At 43.4% G+C, this 22072-nt stretch overlaps 1 long non-coding RNA gene across 1 annotated transcript in view; it reads left to right on the forward strand.

Annotated features, from left to right (window-relative positions):
• Window positions 1-21877, forward strand: part of LOC139706012 (uncharacterized) — a 220756-nt gene extending 198879 nt beyond the window's left edge. The window contains exon 3 of the long non-coding RNA XR_011707687.1: window positions 21749-21877. This is a non-coding gene — a long non-coding RNA (uncharacterized lncRNA). The remainder of the gene's footprint in view (window positions 1-21748) is intronic.
• The last annotated feature ends 195 nt before the right edge of the window (window positions 21878-22072 follow it).

Below are 22072 nucleotides of genomic sequence, written 5' to 3' on the forward strand. Positions count from 1 at the left end.
AAGATTCCTGTCTCAGATATCTATTCAACCTCACTACTCACAAACCCATGAATTTCCCAGACCTTATTTGCAGAAATAAAATTCTACAGAGATGGCAATATTTTCAAGGACCAAGTTTAATAATGATATATTGAAAGAGAGATTATAATGAAAACACGGCTTAAGGATAGATTCACTTTCTCCTTGACTTGTAAATGTTATTAGTCAAGTTTAACCTGGGACTGCAGTTATCAGAAACTCAGCATGGTTCTTCCTACGTCAGCTTCACCCTTACCTTTGAGTTAGCTGCACGTAAGATGTGGCCATAACTCCGGCACTGCAGATCAGATGGACATCAGCAGTAAGGAGTTATGGGTTGAACCTCAAATGTGGCCAATAGGTGCCTTTATACTGGTTTCTGGCTCTCTTAAACTCTCCTTCTTCCAAGGAAGAAAAAGAAACTGGTAAGTAGGAGAAAACAGTCCCCCCGCCCCCAATATGGAAAGCCTAAGTTCCCAATTCATGTGCAGAAAGAAACATTTTCCAATTGATGATTTCCACAGGTGGTATTCTGAAATTTAAATTTGATGACTTACCTCTTCCTCTGAGTTTGCACCTAGTAGAATTTAGTGCATTACTAGAGCAGATCAAAATGTGCTACTGGGTAGAAGAATTTCTTAAATAGATTTCTTAAAATCTTTCAAATCACTGTCAATTAATTTTTGAAACATTTAAAAATATGTATATGAGATTTTATACCTAGAAAATTAAATAAAAATGATTAAATACATTTTAAAATAGTTAGAAAAGGTGTATTTTCTAATTATTTTTTCTCCTTATTTTTCCTGCTTCTTTTGTCCTTTGCTGTTGTAATATCTTTGTACAACTTCTATGGTGATTCTGTCTTTTTTTTTTTTTTTTAAATTATTGCTCACAGCTATCTGTGAGAAGTTTCTGTAGTGGAAAGGCCAAAGTTATGGCTGTCAGGAATTCCTATTTAATAGGGCAGTGTGTGAGAGAAAATTCGTTTACTGCTTACTTCTCAGTTATCAGAGTTGGTGATTGTAGGTATTTCTATGATCTGACCTTCTCCTCCACCTTTGCTCATCCACAGACTGCTTCTCACAAATATGGCTTGTGTGTGCAACCCCTGGTTCAGGCTCAGCTCTTCTGTGCCTGATGGGGCAAACCTGGAGGAGGATATTGACCAATGGGAAATGAAGATGATGTGAGTAGGAAGGAGGGGCCAATTGAGAGGGAGACAAATGTCAAAAATGTCTACTCCACAACTTGGACTAGTTATATAATCTAATTCTAAAGCTAATTCTCCAAACTATCTTTTTTCTGCTCTCCCAACATTGAGGTTTCATCAGAATGATCACTACCTAAAAAAAGGTTTCACAGTTCTCCTCCCTGCTCCTATGAAAAAAGAGCTGTTTAAGTAATAAAGTAAGTAGAAGGCAATAAGCAGGTAGCAGATAAAGGCAGATCAAGAGAAATCACAAAATGTAAGAAAACATCCTAGCCTTTTTCTCTTTTCTTTCTTTTTTTTTTCTTGGTACTAGGGATTGAGTCCAGTGGTGCTTAACCCCTGAGCCACATCCCCAATCCTTTTTATTTTTTTATTTTGAGACTGGGTCTCACTAAGTTGCTTAGAGCTTCACTAAGCTGCTGAGGCTGACTTTGAGCTTGAGATCTTCCTGCCTCAGCCTCCTAAGGTGCTGCGTCCTAGCTTGTAATGCTAAAGGCATGCATCGTAATTTGTAATGCCAAAGAAGATGACTTGGATTTTAATTGGAAGTCTGAACACAGACAAGAGACTGTAAGCACAACTAATGACTCTAGGAGCTAAACAACCGTGGGCCATTTTAATTAACCTGGCTTTGCTTTAGTCTGGTGCGGGCTTCGTGATCACCTGGCTCCTTGTTCTGCATTTCTTAATGGAAACGCTTTGGCTTATTGGGCTGGCTGTTTCCTTTTAAAAACAGAATACATTACCAACCTCTCCCCTTGGTTCATGTGATAAAGTAGTTCAAGACATTTCAAAACTGGAGACTCTTAAATATTCACTGTTAGAAAACCCACACACATTGAAAAAAAACTTGTTAGTGATGATCCTAAATGTTAGGAAAAGCTTGACAGTGGGCAGTGGATATTCTGAAACTATGTTAGTTAGGTTTTTGTCACTGTGACCAAAATACCCAACGAGACCAACTTAGAGAAGGAAAGGTTTATTTGGGGCATATGGTTTCAGGGGAGCAATCCATGATTGGCTGACTTAATTGCTTTGGTCCCAAGGTGAGGCAAAAATCGTGGCAGAAGGGTGGCGTCAGAGGAAAGCCGCTCAACTCATGGTGGCCAGGAAGCAGAGGTGGGGAAGGTGAACCCTTCTGGGGCCTGCTCACAGTGGCCACCTCCTCCAACCACCTTCCACCGGTCTGTGGTCACCACTCAGCCCATTCAAACCAGGATGGACTGATCAGGTCACAGCTCTTATAATCCAATCATCTCACCTCCGAATATTCCTCAGGAGCTTTGGGGTGATCCCTCATATCCAAACCATAACGGAAACCTCAAATAAATGTCCTCAGCCTGGCTTCTTAGCTTGCTCTGAGTTTTCTGGTCTCCCTCTCTTTTCTTTTTTTTTTCCTCCTCAGACTGATTGAGTGAAAACCCAGCAGATAAAATCATTTTGCAATACAGAAGCAATCTCACAACTTTGGGCCAGATAATAGCCCTGTTTAAGTCTGCAGGAGGGATACTTTATTGACAGTAAACTCCTACAGCCTATGCACAAATATTGGCGGGCAGGTAACCAACTAACAGTTGGAAAAGGTAGGCAAATAGGTGAGGTCACATCAGAGTCTGAAAAGACCCTCATGGTCATGGCCTGGTAAGTGGAGAATATTTTCCTCCTCCATTTTTTGTCACCTATGGGGCGATATTCAATAGTTCCTTCTCCAACAGTTGCTCCTGGCCACACCTTTGGTCTACACCAGTGGTTTTCAATCCTGGATGCCTGTTAGAATCACCTAGGATGTTTTGAAAAATACCACTGTATCTGTACCTAGAGATTCTGATTTATTTGGTCTGGGAAGAAGCACAGAATTTGGTAATTTTTGAAGCTTTCTGAGTGACTTTGAGTTTATACACACATTTCCTTGCAGTGTTCTTGGGTCTGCTAGAATCACTTATGGAACTTTAAAAACCACCAATGTCCATGGCATGCCCCTGACCAATGATTTCAGACCCCCTGGGGTTCAGATCCTAGAATCATTAGTTTAAAAACTCCATAAGGACGCCATGAGTTCTGCAGTGGAGGTTAAAACCACTGACATGGAATGAAGTGGGGGCCATAGAGGACAGCTGTGCATGTGTGGGGGACACCTGGGGCTGAGATGGGCCCTCAGAGGGATTCTAGGAGGACTGGCATTGCCAGAGAGAAAAAGAAAACCCCCAGCACCCAGTTAAAGATGAAGACTTGAACTTGTGTCCCTCCTCCTCAGGTTATGAGTTGGGATCTTTACCAAGGGGGCACCAGGCATCCATGGGGAGACTGAGGGAAGGGACGCAGACATACTTTCCTGGAGAGGTCACTTCAGCAGAGGGAGAGGTGGCGGGGTCTTGTCAGGAGGTTTCTCAGGGTGAGCATTTGCCTCTCCTCTACCCTTTCTTCTGTAGCCGTTTCTTGCTGAGTGGCATCTTTTCCTACTTCCAGAAGATCTCTGGCAACCTGAATGTTCAGGAGATCCTTGTCATGACCCACCCAAGCCCACCCACCCCAGAAGCACCCAGCTACCTAAATCAGAGCAGTGGCAGTCACAACCAACTCATCTTCATCTCTGAGTCAATGGTCTTACTCCTCAACAAGGCCATTTTCACATGTGTGTGTGTGTGTGTGTGTGCGCGCGCACAGGAATTCCTGGAGTCTTTGTTTGAAGGTTCCTGGCTGCCCTCCAGGGACCCTGGCTCTGTAGACCTGCAGTGGCCCAGTGTGCTTCCTTTGAAGGTCTTCCCAGCCGTTCCCACCACTTACCGCCCAGACCTCACACTGGCCGTGAAGCAGAGGCATCTCACTGTGGGTTGTTGGTTTTCAGAGGAAAATGGCTAAGAACCCAAATGAAGATCTGCGGCTCTTTCCTTACACACCCTTGGCTTTCATCAATATCAGCTGTTTCTACAGAACTCAGGGTTTGAGCCCTTATCTTTTTTTTTAATTTGTTCTAATTAGTTATACATGACTGTAGAATGCCCTTTGACACATCATACATAAATGGAGAATAACTTCTCATTCTTCTGGTTGTACATGATGTAGAATCACACCAGTCATGTGGTCATATATGCACATAAGGTAATAATGTCTGATTCATTTGATTAACCTTTCTACCCCCATACCCCTCCCCTCCCTTCAACTCCCCTCTGTCTAATCAATTATACCTCTGTTCTTCCTTAGCTTCCCCCCTTTATTGTGAATTAGCATCCACATATCAGAGAAAACATTTGACTTTTGGTTCATTGGGTTTGGCTTATTTCTCTTAGCATCATATTCTCCAGCTCCATCCATTTACCAGCAAATGCCATCATTTCATTCTTCTTTAAGGCTGGGTAATATTCTATTGTGTATATATACCATATTTCTTTATCCATTCACCTGTTGCAGGACACCTAGGTTGGTTCCACAGTTTAGCTATTGTGAATTGAGCTGCTATAAACATTGATGTGACTGTGTCACTGTAGTATGCTGATTTGAAGTCCTTTGGGTGTAAACTAAGGTCTTTTGTATATTTCTATGTATGACATTTTCCGTTGTCATATGTTGTAAGCCGTGTATGACACAAGTGGGCAATTGGTACTGGTCCTAATTCCTTTAAATTAGAGCCTTTCCCCAAAAATGTGGTTGGACAAGTTTTTCAAAGGCCTTGATAACATTATTCTAAACACACAGCAGAACAATAGTGTCAGTTCTCTTGGGTATTGGTTCCCTCAGCCAGGGCCAGCAGGTCCTGTGTGGAAAACCCCCTTCCCTGCTCCAGATGGCCACTCCCCACCCGGACTGTGGGTTTTTCTTTCACCGGCCCTTTATATGCAGATTTCTAAGGTCTGTAGGGTGAGAGTGTGGCCTGGGGGCTTCTTTGGTACTTGCTCTTGGATCCCTTCCTGTCCAGGTTGAAAGCAGCTCCCACAAGTGTGGCGTGTGTCTCACCAGTGCAGAATACTGCTGTCTTCATCACCTGGCCCATGGGCCTGGGCACGGGAGGAAAGTCAGAAGGTCCACATCCCATGATGTATTGGGGGGGATTTTTCTTAGCATGCATGGGGTTTGAGGAGATTGAGTAAATCTTCTCCCAAACATTGGTGATTTTTATAGTTGAATATCCTCCTGTGTGGACCCCACCATTTGGGGGTGGCTGCTATTCCCCTGGCTTGTATCTTGGGGGTTTTAGATTTATTTTTCCACAATGGAAAAGAGTGGGAATTGCCTCTAGTTGACTCACGAGGAGACAGAAATGCAAGAGGATAAGCACCTGGTTGAGGCCACAGGGCTGTAGGTGGTAAAGTCACGCTTTAAACCCAGATTCACCTGGCCATAAGCCCGCACGTCTTCCCCTGCACTGCCTTTCTTCTCAGAACAATGCCCTAAACATATGGGCATGGAGGACGCTGAGACAACACCATCCAGAGCCTCATCCTGCTGCCGCCCCTAAGGAGATGCAAGACACGAGCAAGTCCGTTAATTTCCATGAAGAGCTCCAAGTCTAAAAGCCTCATCTTCCTTCAACATGAGACTTGTTACTGTGTATTTCCTTTTATTTTGAACTTCATGCATGCTTGCATTGGGTGGAAGGATTCTATAACTCTGGGGCTATGTGACTTTTAAGATGGTCTCCCATCTCCTCCCCACCTCCATGTTTGGAAGGTTCTATTACTGGGAATTGGTTCTGAGGCTCCTGGTAGGGAATCCAGAAGCCCTCTGCCATGATTCTGAAAAGTAGCCCTTGTCTTTTTCTTTCCTAACCAGCACGACAGATGGGAGAGTAAATGGCTGTACTCTTCAACAAAGCCATTTTCTAGGTTGCTCCTGTTTGGAGGTGGCAGTATTAGGTTCCACAATCTGATAAGTCTGTGGGGACAACAGATGTAGAAGCTCCTTATGGAAGTGGGTTCTCAGGACAATAATATAGATTCTAGAGGGACTCTGTTTATTGGGGGACATTGGCAAAGATGGAAGAGATGGAATTCAGGGGTATGATGTGTCGTATTTACCCGTTATCATTTTCTGTCCTGAGTTTTGCTACATATAGAGCAGGCATTGGATTAGCTTCATAAGTGCATTCAGGGAGCTCATTAGAAATGCAGAACCTGTGTCCACATTAGGTCTACTGACTCAAAAATGTTCATATTGAAAATATTCTCATGAAATTTATGTACACATTAGCATTTCAGAATTCCCGCTCTTGAGTAATATTGAAAAACACTGACAAATAGGATCAGAAGGATGGATCTGAAGGATGTGATAGAGGGAGAGAGTAGTAGAAGATTTGTCTTGGATGCTAGAATGTCTAAATAAATAAATAAATAAATAAATAATCGACTGGGAATGCATTGTGAAGCTTAGCAATAAGAATGATAGATCATGCTTTAGAGTGTAACCTCCCCCACCCCTCCTCTGCCTCCCATCTTTCCACAGTCCTAATTAATAGGCAAGATCCTTGCTGGAATGCCAGAGTTGGTTGTTGTGATGTGGACCTCTGTGTTGGGATACAAGGGCGGTCCAGCGGGGAGCAGAGAAATTTGGAGCTTTGGGGGCAGGGAGATAAAGAATCACTCTTTCCTTTCACTTTTCAGTCTCTGAACAATAAACATGGGCAGACAAGCTCTTTATAAGAAATAGCTGATATGGGGCTGCCAAACTGAATTTCCATGAAGACTCATAACCCTTAGTGCCTGCAACTGAGCAGAACTGGGGACAATGGGGACACTAGTCTATGGGGAATATTAGTTAAGAATCTACTTTGCTTTTTTAGGAAAGAATAACTTATATTAATTACTACAACAAACACTCCCAGGCTTAACATGATATATTTCTTGCTTAAGTTACAGTTTAGTGTAGATTAGGTGACTATTCTGAGCATCAAATCAGGGACCTAAACTGTTTCTTTTTGTAGCTCTGTCATTGTATGGCTTCAGGTCACCTTGGCCTCATTCAGACTGAACAGAGGATTGTGTGGGATGCTTTGATAAACTAGACCTAAATTGACATCAATCACTTCTACCCATGTTCCCATCAACTGGAATTTGGTCACATGGGCATACCTCGTTGCAAGAGAGGATGGGAAATATAGTTGAGAGGAAATAGAAGAATCTGTCATTGTTTCAATAAGCAAGAGAATCAGTACTGCCTCACTCATCTGGAAAGTGATGGAAAATCCCCTCTGCCTTGTGTGTTTACTTAGCTGAAACCCATTTGTCTGAGACAAAATGTGTTTTTATGTGTGTGCTCTCTGTAAGTGAGTGTGGAAGTACCATTTTATAACGTCCTAGAATAGATGGGTATTGAGTGAATGTCGGGGAGTTTCTTTGAGGACAACTGGGAGGAACTGGGGACCCTGCAAGAATCTTCATGTCCCTCAGCATGCTCCTTTAAAGTCAAGGGTGACATATCCGGTTGGGACTTGTAAAGGAGATCATGGATGCAAAGTCAAGAGTGAGAAAGGAAGGGGGTGGGGAGGAGACTAGGAAGGAGGGCGGCAGGAGGGAGGAGGGGTGGCTTCAGCAACCTAGTTGGTACAGCTCACTGCCAGGAGGATCCCAGAGGTGAGTCTGGCTGGCTCAGTCTCTTGTTTTGCTTCCTGATTGTCAAGCAAGGCTCTGGACTGCTGTCTCTCTCTTCCTCTGACCTTTCCCCACCCCATCCGCTTGCTCTCATAAGAGGCACTGGGCATATTCCCTGCCTCGGTTCTGTCTGGTTGATACTTACATTTCTTCTGCTCCTTGATTCACCATTAATTCTTGCTTTTAAACCAGGGGCCATGAAATGACAGGGGAAAAGAGTGAGTGCCCATCCTGGGCCTGTTATTATACATCTGGCATCCTTGCAAATAAAACCTTTGAAGTCGGTGCTAATAATCTCAATACTTAGAAAAGAAAACAAAAATCTCTGGTGATAAGAGAGGTTAAATAGTTTTTCTGTGGCCACATTTCTAATAAGTGCTAAAGTTAAAATTTGAGACAGGTATCTGACTCCAGGGACTGGGCTTTTTCTTCCAGCTAGGATCAGCCATGAACCCTCATTATCCCACCACCCCAGCCCTGGCATGTTTGTTTCTCCTGGTGACACCTTTGAAGTTCAGCTCTGTGGCCCAGCTTCTTAGCCTGTGACAATAAGTGACCGAAAGTGGCCATTACAGAGTATGGCCTCCATAGGACAGCCACTGAGATCCTGCATGAGACTTGGAAAAGAAAAAGAGATTAAAAATCGGGAGTGAGAGCTGGAATGCAGAGGTAGGATCTAGAACTTTTGCTTCTTCCAATCTCTATGGGATATATACTTGGGTGACACTTAAGAAGTCATTGTTGAATGAATGGAAACCCCTGTCCCTGAGATAATAGCCTTGGGCTGCCCAGAGGTAGATGTAGGGATTTTCCTATTGGGTTTTTGCTCACTGTCCTCCTGTGAGGCGATGGCAATTGGGGGACCCAGAAGCTCACCACAGGATCATTGTTCTTGGGAAGCAGTGTGCACCAAGACCCCTGTGTGCAGTTACGTCACGTGCTATGTCAGTGTGCAGAGAACAGCATGGTGAGGACAAACACGGGACTGTTTGAGTCCTAGCTTAACCTGTACTGACAGGTGTATGTGGGTAAGTTCATGTAACAGGTACCAGTTGCAATTCTGTCATTGTTAAATTTTGAATAAGAAGCAACTATATAGTAAAGGCGTGTGTGTGTGTGTGTGTGTGGTGTGCTGGCAAAGTGCAAGCCCTCAATAAATTGTAGCTATTATCTTTATTCCAAGCAGATGTAATCTCTGCCCTGTAGAAACGTGTGCTTTGAACCAGCTAATATTTACTCTGATTCCTTATTGAAACAATAAATGGCAGAGATGGGGCAGGGTCAGCTTTATGTGCACTAGGAGCTGGACTGACCCAAGACTTTCCCACTTAGAGCCTTGAGTGGCAAGGACCAGTGGCATCAACTGGGAGCTTGGAAGAGATTCAGACTCTCAGGTCCTACCCAGATCTCTGAACCAGAATCTGCACGAGAAGCAGATCTCTAGTATTGTGCGTCCACACTGAAGGCACTGGGAGGATCTGCGAAGCTGAGATGCACATCTTCAGACTGCAGGGAGGATAAGTCATAGCTCCAGAAGGAAGTGCTGATGATTTTCTCCTTGGAGCAGAGAGAGAAGTATCCATGGGCTCTCCTCCATTGTCTGAAAGAGGACTTCCTGGGTGCCATGTTTGGGAGGGGTATGATGGAGATGTGGGGATTGAAGCTTCCCTTGGATCTACTTCTGATCGCACCCTAATTGCTTTTGGTGGCCTGTTGCCGGGGTGCGTGGATGGACTGCTGAGTCAGAGCATGCTGGGGAGGGGAACGGAGTGTGTGTCTGCTGCTGGTGGCCTCCGCAGTGGTGACCCGTGGCCTCCACGGAGCGCAGTGCAATGGTTGCTATGGTAACTGCCGTGCTTGGTCAGGGGTGACTAGCTGAGCTGCAGGAAGTGGATCACCGGCCCTCCTGTTGCCGACACAGTGGTTCAAGTGTGGTCTGGCCCCACCAGCTTGGGAATTGGACGGGGGCCAGAAGTGAGCTTTCTTGTTCCTTATTTGGCTGTAAGTCCTTCACGCTGGGGGCACCAAGAAAACTAATGAATGAAATTAATATGAAATCGAAAGTATTCAATGCTAGTATGATAAAACACAAAGCACCTAAAGGATGTAGGAAGTTGAGGCATAGATGCATGAACTCACCCCTGGAACTGCTGTTCTGGTTTAGAGCTGATCAACACAGAGCTCAAGGAGCTGAGATGGACTCCTCTCTGTGCCTCATTTTATAGATAACAAGTCTTAAGACCAGAAAGGTTCAATCAAGGTCAAGGTCAAGGTCACACCACAGTGGGCAAATGAAACTCAGTTTATGATATCTAGAAGCTAATGGACTACAGAAACTTAAGAGAAGACTCAATTCCAGACCTCTGGGCTCCTTATTCCTGGTGTAGTGTTCATTATGACATCAGATATCACTTCTTTGATTTACTAATATTCTTTTGGGTCTTAGGAAAGAAGAATGTTACCTGTCCTCTGATGGTTGGTAGCAAGGTCCAGAAGAGTGTGGCCCTGGTCTCATGTTGAGTTAGATTCCAGTCCTCGGTCCTATATTTCACTATGACTTTGGGTCAAGTTATTTTCCTTCTCTGAGCCTATGTTTATGAAACAGAGGTAATAAAATAATGGTAATAGTAATAATAACTGCCTCACAGGGCTTTGAAATCATGTATGTAAAGTGTGTCTGGCAGAGTTGGTGTTTAGTAAATGTCAATCCTGGTTCTTGCCCTGAACTTCGAGTAGAAAGGGCTTCCACTTTATGTACCTGACCTAATTACTGAAGACAATTTGTAATATTAAATAGGGTACATATTAACTACATGTTAGTAGTTTTCGATTTCAGACTGTAGTGACGTGCTGAAATGAGCGGCAAAGAGCAAATGGGTTATAACTGCTAAGCCTCCAGCCGTCTGTGGATCCTGGGTGACAATAGCGAGCACTTGAAACCACAATGATAAAGCAATACAGAAATGTACCAACAGCTTTGAGAGGTGTGAATAGAGCGTATTGAATTTGAGTCAAAGAGAATTATTCTGCCATTATATAAAAGGACTAGCAGAGTCTCATTTAGAATATCATTTTCAATTCTTATCACTTTGGTGTTAGAAGGATATTGTAGCAATGGATAAAGCAAAGCAAAAGCAATGAATGTGCTTCAAGAATTCAGTGAGCTTGGTGGTCTGGAAGAGCCAAAGGATCTAGGCTTGTGTTGAGGAGAAGGGAGAAAAAGGGGGTGTTCCTGAGGCCCAGCTGACTCCTCGGAAGACAGAAAGAATCACTACCACAGAGTGACTGCTTTTGTGCTTATGAGAGAAAGAATGTTGCGGGGGAGAAACTAGGTCTTGTGCAACTTGCAAGCAATTCCCAAAGATTCTCGGGTTTGTATACTTGGTGAGTGAGTTTCCCATGGCTGTCACATCAGAGTACCACAAAGTGAATAACTTAAATCTATTCTGTCATAGTTCTGGATGCTGGAAGTCTGAATCAAGATGGTAGCAGGGCCTGGTCTCTCTGAAGACTCAAGGGCAAAATCCTGTCTTGCCTCTCTAGCTTCTGGTGACTGCTGGCAATCTTTGGCATTCCTGGACTTCCAGCTACATCACTCCCTTCACTGCCTCCATGGCCACAGGACTTTCTTCTCTAAGTCTGACTCTGTGTGTCTTCTTGTAAGGACACAAGTCATACTGTATTAAGGACCCATCCCACTCCAGTGTGACCTTATCTTTATTAGCCACATCTGTAATTACCCTATTTCCAAATAATATCATATTCCAAAGTTCCAGGGCTTAGAACTTGAGCACATATTTTGAAGGGGGCAGGAAATTCAACTTACAGAGATAATTTGCAAAGTTGTCCATTGAAAATGATTGCTCTCTGCTACCAGGAAAGTTACTATGCAGATTTTTGGCTGTAGGATTTTTTTTTTTAACCTTTAATTGTATGTGTGTGTGTGTGTAAGTGTGTAAGAGAGAAATTCAAAACATTTCCACTAAGATCAGGAACAATGCAAAGATGTCATCTTCCTTGCCTTTCACTTTCAACCATAATTCCTAGCTAATGCAATAATATAGAAAAAGGCTGGGGAAGAAAGAAATCAATCTTTGTTCACAGATGACATTATTTTCTATGTGAAGGATCCAAAAGAATCCAAAAAGAAAAAAAAAAAAAAAAAGAAAATAAACAAAAAACAAAATAACCCCACCTGGAACTAAAAAGTGATTTTACTAAGGTTGCAGGATTCCTATAGGTTTAATATATAAAAGCCAATTTTTTTTCTTATATATTAGCACTGGACAAGTAGAATTTGAAATTAGAAACAATATGTTAGCACAAAAAAGAAAGAAAGAAATACTTAGATTTTAACCTAATCAAAAATATAATCTGTATAAGGAAAATTAGCAAACATGCCGCAGTCTGGCTGGGCACAAAATCACGAGCCACTCAAGCAGGAACAAACTTTATTTCCCAAACTCCCGCGAATGCCACGCACATGGCCTTCTCCAGGGACACACTACACCAACAGGAAATCCCTCCTCCGGAATTCCCTCCTACCGCACTTCCCCAACCAATGGGAACTCTCCGGGAGTCCCGCCAGAGAGCTCCAAAGTAGCAGGCCGAGGCAGACAGCAGGGGTCTAATCTCCAATTGAATGCACATCTTAACACAATCATTATCATTTCAATGGCTTGCTGGTGTCACCTTTCAACCAAAAATGCCATGTGTCATTCCTACTTGGCTATGGCTCTCTGCAAACATTTATGAAATAAATTTTAAAAAAACTAAATAAATGGAGAGGTAATTCTATGTTCATGGATAGAAAGGTTTACTGTTATCAAGATGCCAGTTCTTCTTGAACTATATATTCAAGGCAAATCTAGTCAAATTCCCAGAAAGTTATATTACAGATTTTGACAAACTGATTCTAAAGTTTATTTGGAGAGGCAAAGTAGCCAACTCAATATTGAAGTAGAAGAACAAAGTTGGAGACTGACACCACACAGCACCAAGACTTGGTAAAAGTTAGTACAGTATTCAGGAAGGTGTGGTATTGAACCACAAATGGAACAGAACAGAGAGCTCAGAAATGGAGAACCTTATAGGAACATTGCCAATGACCTTGGAGAAACAAGAAAGGACCATATAATGGAACAAAGATGGTCTTTTCAACAAATGGTGGTAGAACAACAAAGAGATTAATCTAAACGCAGGTTTCATACACTTCACAAAAACTAAATCAAAATGGCTCAGAGACCTAAATGTAAGTATAAAACTTCTAGAAAATAACATGGGAGAAAATTTGGATGAACCCGGTTTTGGTGATGACTTTTTAGATATGACACAAAAGCAAGGATCCATGAAAGAATAGATTGATACGCTGGACTTCATCGAAATTAAAACTTTCTGCTCTTAAAAATATATTGCAGTATGACAAACACAAATTCGGAGACAATATTTGCAAAGGACATTTCTGATAAAGGACTATTATCCAAAAAATACAAAGAACCCTTAAAAATAAACAATAAGAAAATAAAAATCTCATTAAAAATGGGCAAAAGACCTGAACAGTAATCTCACTGAAGGAGATACACAGATGCCAAGCCTACGAAAAGATGACCCACATCATATGTCATCAGAGAAGTGCAAATTAAAACAATACACCCACGCCACACTTACAAGGATGGCCCAAATCCAGAACACTGAACGCAGGAAAGTGCTGGGGAAGAGGCTGGCCCCAGGGACTCTCCTTCACTGCTGGTGGGAATGCAAATCGGTGCACTCTGGAAGAGAGTTTGGTGGTTTCTTACAAAGCTAAACATACTCAATATATGTTCCAGCAGTTGTGTTTCTTGATATTTACCCAAAGAAACTGAAAATATCTCCACATAAAAAACCAGCATACAGATGTCTATAGTAACTCTATCCATAATTATAGAAACTTGGAAGCAATCAAGACGTCTTCCAGTGATGTGAATGTGGTACATTCAGACAAAGCCTTATTATTCAGTGTTAAAAAGTAAAGGCGCTATCAAGCCAAGAAAAATATGGAGGAAATTTAAATGTATCACTAAGGGAAAGAAGCAATCTGAAAGGGCTACATATTATAAGACCTTCTTGAAAAAGGAGAACTATGGAGATAGTAAAAAGATCAGCGGTTCCCAGGGTTGGAGGAAGGAGAGATGAACAGGTCCAGCACAGAGAGTTTTTTAGACTGTGCAGCTGGTCTGTATGATGGTGGACACATGCCATGAAACATTTGTCAAAACCCGTGGAAGGTACAACCCCAAGGGTGAGGCCAAGTGTAAACTGTGGCTAAAAGTGGTGCATCTTTGTAGGTTCATCAGGTGGAGCCGAAGTGATGGGGGAGTTGATGATGGAGAGTCTGTGCATGTGTGGGAGCAGGGACTATTTGGGAAATCTCTAGCTTCTGCTTAATTTTGCTGTGAACGTAAAACTTCTTAAAAACAGTCTTTTTAAAAATTTTAAGAATATTTTAATTATTTTTTTTTGTTAGGGTGAGAAATACTACGTAAAAGTGACCATCGCACCATTTTAAAATGTGAACTACTGCAGTGTTAACAATATAAAGACCACAGAGCTTCTCAGGGCTGGGTCATATGGGAGAAGACTGAAATGTAGCAAAGTCACCAAGACCTCCAGCAAGATGCCAACCAACTAAGTGCATCAGAAACGCTACTTCACTTTGGGTGAATATTCTGAAAATTGAAGATTAGGCAAGACAACACTCATTTAAAAATTAAAAAAGAAGAGTTGGTGAAAACAGAAGTTGAACGGCCTTGGACAGAGGCAGAGGGGCAGCTTTTGGATGTGGAAGAGCAGGCACTGGAGCAGGAAAGGGCTCTGGAAGTATTCTCGGGCTCTAGGGAAGCTCATCCCTCCCCGTGGGGCCTCTCCCAGGTCAAAAGGATATAAGGCAGGGGGAGGACAGGAGACTTCCTGCCCTGGTCCAGGTAGGGGCCAGAGGAGTATTTTCTGATGGTAGTTGAACTGGTACCAGGGACTGTGAATTAGGTCTAACACAGAGCCCAAGCTGCAATCTCAATGAGCAGAACGAAACCCCCTGGCTTGAAACCTCACCGGAATGTTTCCAAGTCCTGGCAGTCTTGCACTCTGCTGTGTGTTTCTGCACCTCTGTGTCCCTCTCTGGGTCAAAGCCAGCATGTCACTTCACTGGCATTGCAACCTACTCTTCCCTCACCCTGAGCACATTTTCCACAGGGAAGGGGAGGTGGACTCTCAGGTGCACGTGGTTCAGAACCTTTTCATGGAGGGAGACAGGGTGGCCAGCTGGCCCCGCCCCTGCCTCCCTCTTTTCTCTCAGTCCTCTGGCTGTGGCTGCCTGTACTCCCGGGTGACTTGCCAATGACACCTACTGGCGCAGCTCAAAGGCACGTACAGCATCTCTGGAGCCCCGACAGGTAAGGGGCGCCATGATGGTGGGGGCCCAGAGCTTGCCTCCCTGGCAGGAAGCCCAGGGCCGCTGCGGGGCCTCGATTTCCCCTGTGTCGTTACCAGGGACACCTCAGTGCGCAGCCCTTGCTGACGCCAGGGGATGCAAATGCAGGCAGAGGAAGGCCTGGCGGCTGGGGCGGGAGCTCGGAGCCGGGCAGAGAGCCGTGCAGCCGAAGAGGATCTCCGTGGGTAATTAATACTGGAGAAACAATGGGCGACAGAGCGCCTCCCTGGAGACGAGGCTGTCAGTCTCCTTATTCATTTATTCTTTTCTAACCAAATTGATGGGCCCGTCTGCTGCCTCCTAGATCCACACGGATGATGAAACTGCAAACAAGTTTCATTTAAATAATGGGCAAATCTTCCAATTAGTCAGAGCCTATCAGAGCCTAATTCTTGTGCCTTAAAAATGACAAACTGCTCTCTCTACTGCCTGTTTGTTGAAAAGATAAAATAGGGGGAGGGGGACCCAAATGAAAACACTGATTGAAAAAAATTTAGATACACAGATTAGACTACATATTAATCTTGGGAGAACTTTACAAAGTCAATAATTAACATGAAGATTCATCAGTCAATATTTAAAGACTAATTAAAAACGTATATAGTCTTATTCCTAGGGTATATGAGTTTTTTTTAACAATTGAAGTATGTTAATTACCCTATAAAGCCAAAAAGGAGTTTTAATAAAGGGATGATTGTTGGTGATACAAATAAACAGACATTTAAAAATAAGCACCTTAAAATTAATTTATTAGCTGTATGTTTAAATGTTTCTGATACCGATGAAGGTAAATGAATCTTCTACTGGATACTTATTTGAATCCTTGTTCAGAAATCATTCCTAGGTATGTAAGAATAAATCACATCCAACGTATTCATTCATTATTCCATCACATACCCAGCAAGCATTTATTGAACACTTATTGTGTAGCAGGCCCTCCCAGAGGAACTTGGCCAGAAATAAGAAATGTCTGTCTTCAAGGAGATTGATAGGTAAATAAGCAATTGTCATACGTTAAGTTGTCCAAACTCTTAATGTAGTGTTTCTCAAACTGCAGCAAGCATAGGAATTGCCTTGAAATCTGATTAAGATGCAGATTTGGTGTAGGTTTGGAGTACAATGCAGCTTTGACATTCCTCACATGCTCACAAGTGATGCTAAGGGCTATTCTTTGAGGGTAAGGTAAGCAGAGATAGCCACTGGGATTCCGTGGAAGAAGGAGAGGTGGACCCTCAGCTCTGTGGGGAATGGGCTGGACTGGGCCAGATCCAGAAATGGCCTCTTGGAAGAACATATAGGTGAACCAGGAGGTGAAGTGTGAGCCGGAGGGAGCCTGGTCAGAATTGGGGAGTGTGTGCACCTTCTGTCCTCAGTCCCAGAGGTCAAAGAGCCCTGTGTCTGTGTTTGGAAACTGCAGTTCACTTGAGATGGCTGGTACACTGGGGGGTTTCAATTGCACACACCAGTAAATTTACTCCACTTCTCTTCCTTTTTTTTTTCTTTAATCCCTGACCCCTTATTTCCTTGAGCTAGTTAAAATTGATTTCCAGACTTCTGAATAAGGGGCGCATTGGAAAGATTGTCAATCAACAAGATTAGCAAGTAGTCAGGGGCCTTTCCAAGAGGACCGAATGATCTCAATCTCCATAGGAAGAACTTGGAGACTTTCAAGAGTCTTGAACAACCAGTGCTGTGGGTGTGTGCATGTGCATGCGCACACTTTAATCTTCAACCCCAAACTAGGGAGTGGCTTTGCTTGTGTTCCGTGATTGGATCTAGGAATTCACGGATCCATGTAGAGAGCCATGGTTAGCAGACACTTGGCAGCTGAGACCATGTCACACAGGCCACCCAAGCCATCTCACGTCTCATTGGTGAAATCTCTTTTGTTTCACACTTTAAAAAATGTTTCCATCTGAAAATTTTGAATTTCCTTCTCCAAAGACCTTCTGTGTCCCCTGCCCCCATCACACCTTGTGTCAGTATAAGTTTTCTCAAATACCATTAAAAAAAAACAAACAAAACAAAACACCACTCTCTTGACTAGGATCTCTCAGAGACTCATTTCTGGTTAAAATGTTTAGTCCAGCCTCACAGCTGGGCACTCTGCGCTTCCCTCGGAGGACACCTCCACGTCCTCTGCCCAGGGCCGTCCTTAGCATGATGCATTCCAACTCAGCGGTTTTCCTTTGCTGTCCCTCCTGTGATTCTTGTCAAATCCTGTCTTGATTTCCCACTTCTTCCTCAAGTCCTGGCTACTACTGCTACTAGTGGACATCTGCTGAAAGTCTGCACAAAACTCAGTATTGGGCAAAGTACCTTACAGCCTCAATCCTCCAGAGCATCCGGTGGAGGTATTGCTCTATAGGCTGGGAAAACGGGGCCTCGTGAGCTAATGTTCTCACCTGAAGACCACACAAGAAAAAGTGCAGAACCAGAATTCAGAATTCAAGTTTAGGGCGGTGGCGGGCTGGAGCAGGGGCTCTTGGCCACCGTCCACTCTCCTCTCTCTTGTGGCAGGACCCGCCTGGCTCACAGCAAGGCCTGTAAGAAAGGTCTTTTCTGTGTTTTATTCATGCTTTGTTCCTTCTGTCCTTCAGTTTAGCTCCCAAGAGGCTTCCTCATCTAAAGCACCCCATTCTGATTATTCTATAGCCTTTATTCCCTCTAGCATGACATTGGGGTTTGGTCTTGCACCCCGGCCCTGTCGTGCCATTGTTGATCCCTGGTTTTGTGTCTGTCATGCCTTATCTTTTCACCTCTACTGTGTTTTTAAATATCTATATGCTGCCTAGATCCATAGGTGTCCAACACTTATCAAATAAATGACTTCACTTTCTAGCATGTTCTCTAGGCTGATACTTCCCCCCCACACACACATAGTGGGAAGCTTAAAGGCAGCAAAACATATATTAAAACACACATATCTCATCTGTATAAATTTGCACTGAGTGGGGTGCTTCTCAGGGTAGAATCCACAGACCCTGGGGGATCCCTTACACCATTTAAGCAGAGGGAAAACTCGGTGGGGGAGGTGTCAAAATATTTTCAGCACATTAAATGTCATTGGACTTTTTTAAACTGCGTTGACAATGATGGCACAAATGCAATGATGGGATAAAACTGCTGGTGCCTGAGTATGGACCAAGTCACTGGTCCCAGACTGTGCTAAATGAACAAACCAACCAACCAACCAGTGCCCGTCTCACTGAAGAATGGCCTTGATATGGCAGTAAAAGTGATTAATATTTTTAAACCTTAGACCTTGAGCACACATCCTTTCATCATGTGGGGAAAAGCAGGAAGGGTCCCCACGATGCTTCTGCTATGGGGTGCGGTGAGGGGGTGTCTGGAGGGCAAGTCGTCCTGTGATTGAGTTGTGCACTGAACTAGCTGCTTTTTCATGAAACTCTGTTTTTAACTTGAAAACATCTGACAGACAGACTGGTTATTCAGACCTGGGTCTTTGGCAGACATTTTCTTTTAAAAAATGAACGAAGGGAGCCTGTCACTTCTAGGAAAACAACTGACAGCATTTGCTGCCAGGGAGCTTTCAAGCAAAAATTAGAGTTTTGGAAAACTCGTATCCAGCACTATGAGACTGACAGCTTCCCAAGGCTTCAAGATGCTTCGGGTGAGGCTGATGGTGATATTAACGCACATGAGTTTTGTTTTGCTGTTATGTAATGTATGTCAACAATTGGAAGACTTGCATAAATTAATGAAGTGATATTTTCCAAGTGATCAATGCACAAGAAAAAAAATTTATTTCAAAGTGAAGAATAGATGGATGGATTTTAATATAACCAGTAGGAGAAAGTTTATCAATGTGGTTTCAGATTCCATAAAACAACTAACCTTTGAGAAGCTAAACTTGTTGAGTCTTGTCATACTATAGACGAATATCCACAATTACCAGAGAAGGCTGTAAAGTACTCTGCCCTTTTCCAACTACATATCTGTGTCATACTGCATTTTCTTCTTATGCATCAACCAGAACAAAAATCTCAGCATATTAAATGCAGAAACGGAAATGAGAATTCAGCTATGTTCTATTAAACCAAAGAGTGAAGAGATTTACAAAACTATAAACAATGCCATTCTTGTGACTGTATTCTTCTCCAGAAAATAGCTGCTTTTCATAAAATTATTTGTGACAACATGCATCAGATTTATTGTTGTTTTTAAAAAAAGAAGTAATAAATATTTTTTTAAATTATCAGTTTAAATTTCCAATATATTAAAATTTAATACATACAATCCTCATGAACAAAAGCATTTTGGGGTCCTCAATGTTTTTATAAGTTTGAAATGGGAAACCAAATCTTTTGAGAGCTATTGTTAAACACAGCTGTGGAGACAGTGTTGCAAAGGAGAAGTGCCATTGCTTCTCTTCTTTCTTGAAAAACTATCATCAACATCTACCTAGTTCTACAACCTGGTCCCTGTTGGCTCCTCTTCCTGAATATGGTAAAGATTCACCCACTTCTCTCCATCCCCGTCTCCTCTTCCACGTCACAGTCCAGGTCACAGGAGGAATGGCTGTTTAGTCAGCCTTTTCACTGCTGTGACGAAAGGACCCACCCAGAACAACTGTAGAGGAAGAAAAGTTTATCTGAGGGCTCAGGGTTTCAGAAGTCTCAGTCCATAGACAGCAGGCTCCATTCCTCAGAGCTTGAAGTGAGGCAGAACATCATGGCGGAAAAGTGTGGCAGAGGGAAGGAGCTCATATGGTGATCAGAAAGCAGAGAGGGGAACTCTACTTGCCAGATTCAAAATGTCTACCCCAAAGCCACTCCCCCAATGCCCCACCTTCTCTAGCCATACCCCACTGGCCTTCAGTTACCACAAAATTAATCCCATAAGGTGATTAATTCACTAATTAGGTCAAGGCTCTTGAAACCCGATCATTTCTTCTCTGAACCTTCTTGCATTGTCTGACACGTGAGCTTTTGAGGGCACCTCACATCCAAACCATGACACTAGCATAATATCCCAGGTGTTTTCCACAACCCGAGTAGTTCCCTCCTATGTTACATCTCACTCTAGACTTGGCTATGTGGCTTGCCTGGACCAATAGAACCATGGCAACAGGATTTAGGAAGAGTCTTGACAATCACCAGAGTTGGGACTTGGTCTCACCGACTGCTTTTGGAGTTTTACAATTGCCATGATATGAACACACCTGGCCAGTGACAGAGGTGTGACTCAGTCTCCTTTATCACTTCCTTAGCTTGGTACCTGGCAGTTGACTGTAAATAGGTACATCAGTGAGCCCAGCTCAGACCAGCAGAACTACTCAAGTGAACCCAGCCTAAGTTTCTGAACCACAGGAGTTTATGCTAAAAAATGGTTGTGCTTTAAGCCTCTGAGTTTTTGATTTATTGTTTTGGTGTTGGGGGCAGTTTGTTAAGCAGCAGGTGCTAACTGATACACCACCATCATTCCCTGTCTGGGTTACTACAATGTTCCCTTCATTATCTCCTACCTTCTAATCTCTCTCTTCTCACTTCTCGTTTTTTCTTCATGCAGTCACTAGAAAGATCATAGATGAAAACTTCCAATGGCCCTTCATTATCCTTGGAGTGAAATGTGAGCCCCATAGCTTGGATGGCTTACAGGCCCACGCTGATCTGGCCCCTGGTGACCTTTAGATGAGTTCATTTCAGTCTGTTTTGCTTCCTGAGCATCAGCCACATGACCACCTCTCTGCCTCAAGCATGGCAGCTTCTCCTTCACCCGGGGATCTTGCCCAGATCACAGTCCCTCTGGCTCTTTGCCTGAGTGGTTCATTTTCATCCTTCAGTCCTCAGATCAGAATTTGGTCCCTGGTGAGACCTTCTCTGACTGCTCGATCCTCAGTGTCGTCCCTGCTCTTCCCCGTCACAGATGCCCATCACTCCTCTTAACCCTCACCTCTCATTTATTATCAGAACTTCATCTCCTCTGTGCACTGATATGCTTCTAGCTCCTCCAGCAATGCTTGACCCATCAGAGGATTTCAGCAAATGCTCAACCAATTACTGATGAGTTGGGAAAGAGGGCAAAATCTCTCAGGGCTGGACCCACTCATAGAATCCTGTGTGGGGGGCATACTTTGAGGAATGGCCTCTTTCCCCCAAATCTTGGCATCCTGATTCAAGAAAACACAATGTGATACAATATAGTGCTCTTTAAACTTGCTGTTGCAAGAATCACTCATATTAATAAGGTGCAGAGCTTGGGTCCTATTGAATCAGAATCTCTGGAGCAGATACCTGGGAATCCATATTTAAGCCGAGTTATTCTTAGGATTAGCAGGTAGGGGCACCACTGCCCAAATGGCCACAGTGCAGGCTTAGAGTCAGGAAGTGCTGGTTTTCAGTCCTGCCCTGGGTCTTGCTGGTGGAATCACCTTAATTCTCTCCTTCCCCCCTGCCTCACTCACTCATTTACTCACTCACTCTCTAATTCATTTCTTTAATGCAGTTTTATTGGGCACCAGCTATGCTCAGGCACAGCTCTTGGTGATGGAGACGCAAGAATGGGCAAGATCCATAAGGATCGGGCGCTCCATGGGACTCAGCTGGGGACAGGGAAGACAAAGGAGCAAAGTGATTTCAGGTAAGATAGATGCCATTTCCCAGATGAAAAATGAGAAGGCAGTCCAGGTGCTGGGTAGGTACTAGAGGATGTTTTCAGATTGGATGGTCAGGAAAGACCTCCTCTCTGAGAGGGTGGGCATTATGCTGAGATAGGATGAGAAGACTCTGGCCTAGAGATGATGGATCATGTCAGCATCCCAGACAGAGG

The sequence above is a fragment of the Marmota flaviventris genome, chromosome 6 (genome assembly GCF_047511675.1).
Source record: "Marmota flaviventris isolate mMarFla1 chromosome 6, mMarFla1.hap1, whole genome shotgun sequence".
In the NCBI taxonomy this organism is placed as follows: Eukaryota; Metazoa; Chordata; class Mammalia; order Rodentia; family Sciuridae; genus Marmota; species Marmota flaviventris.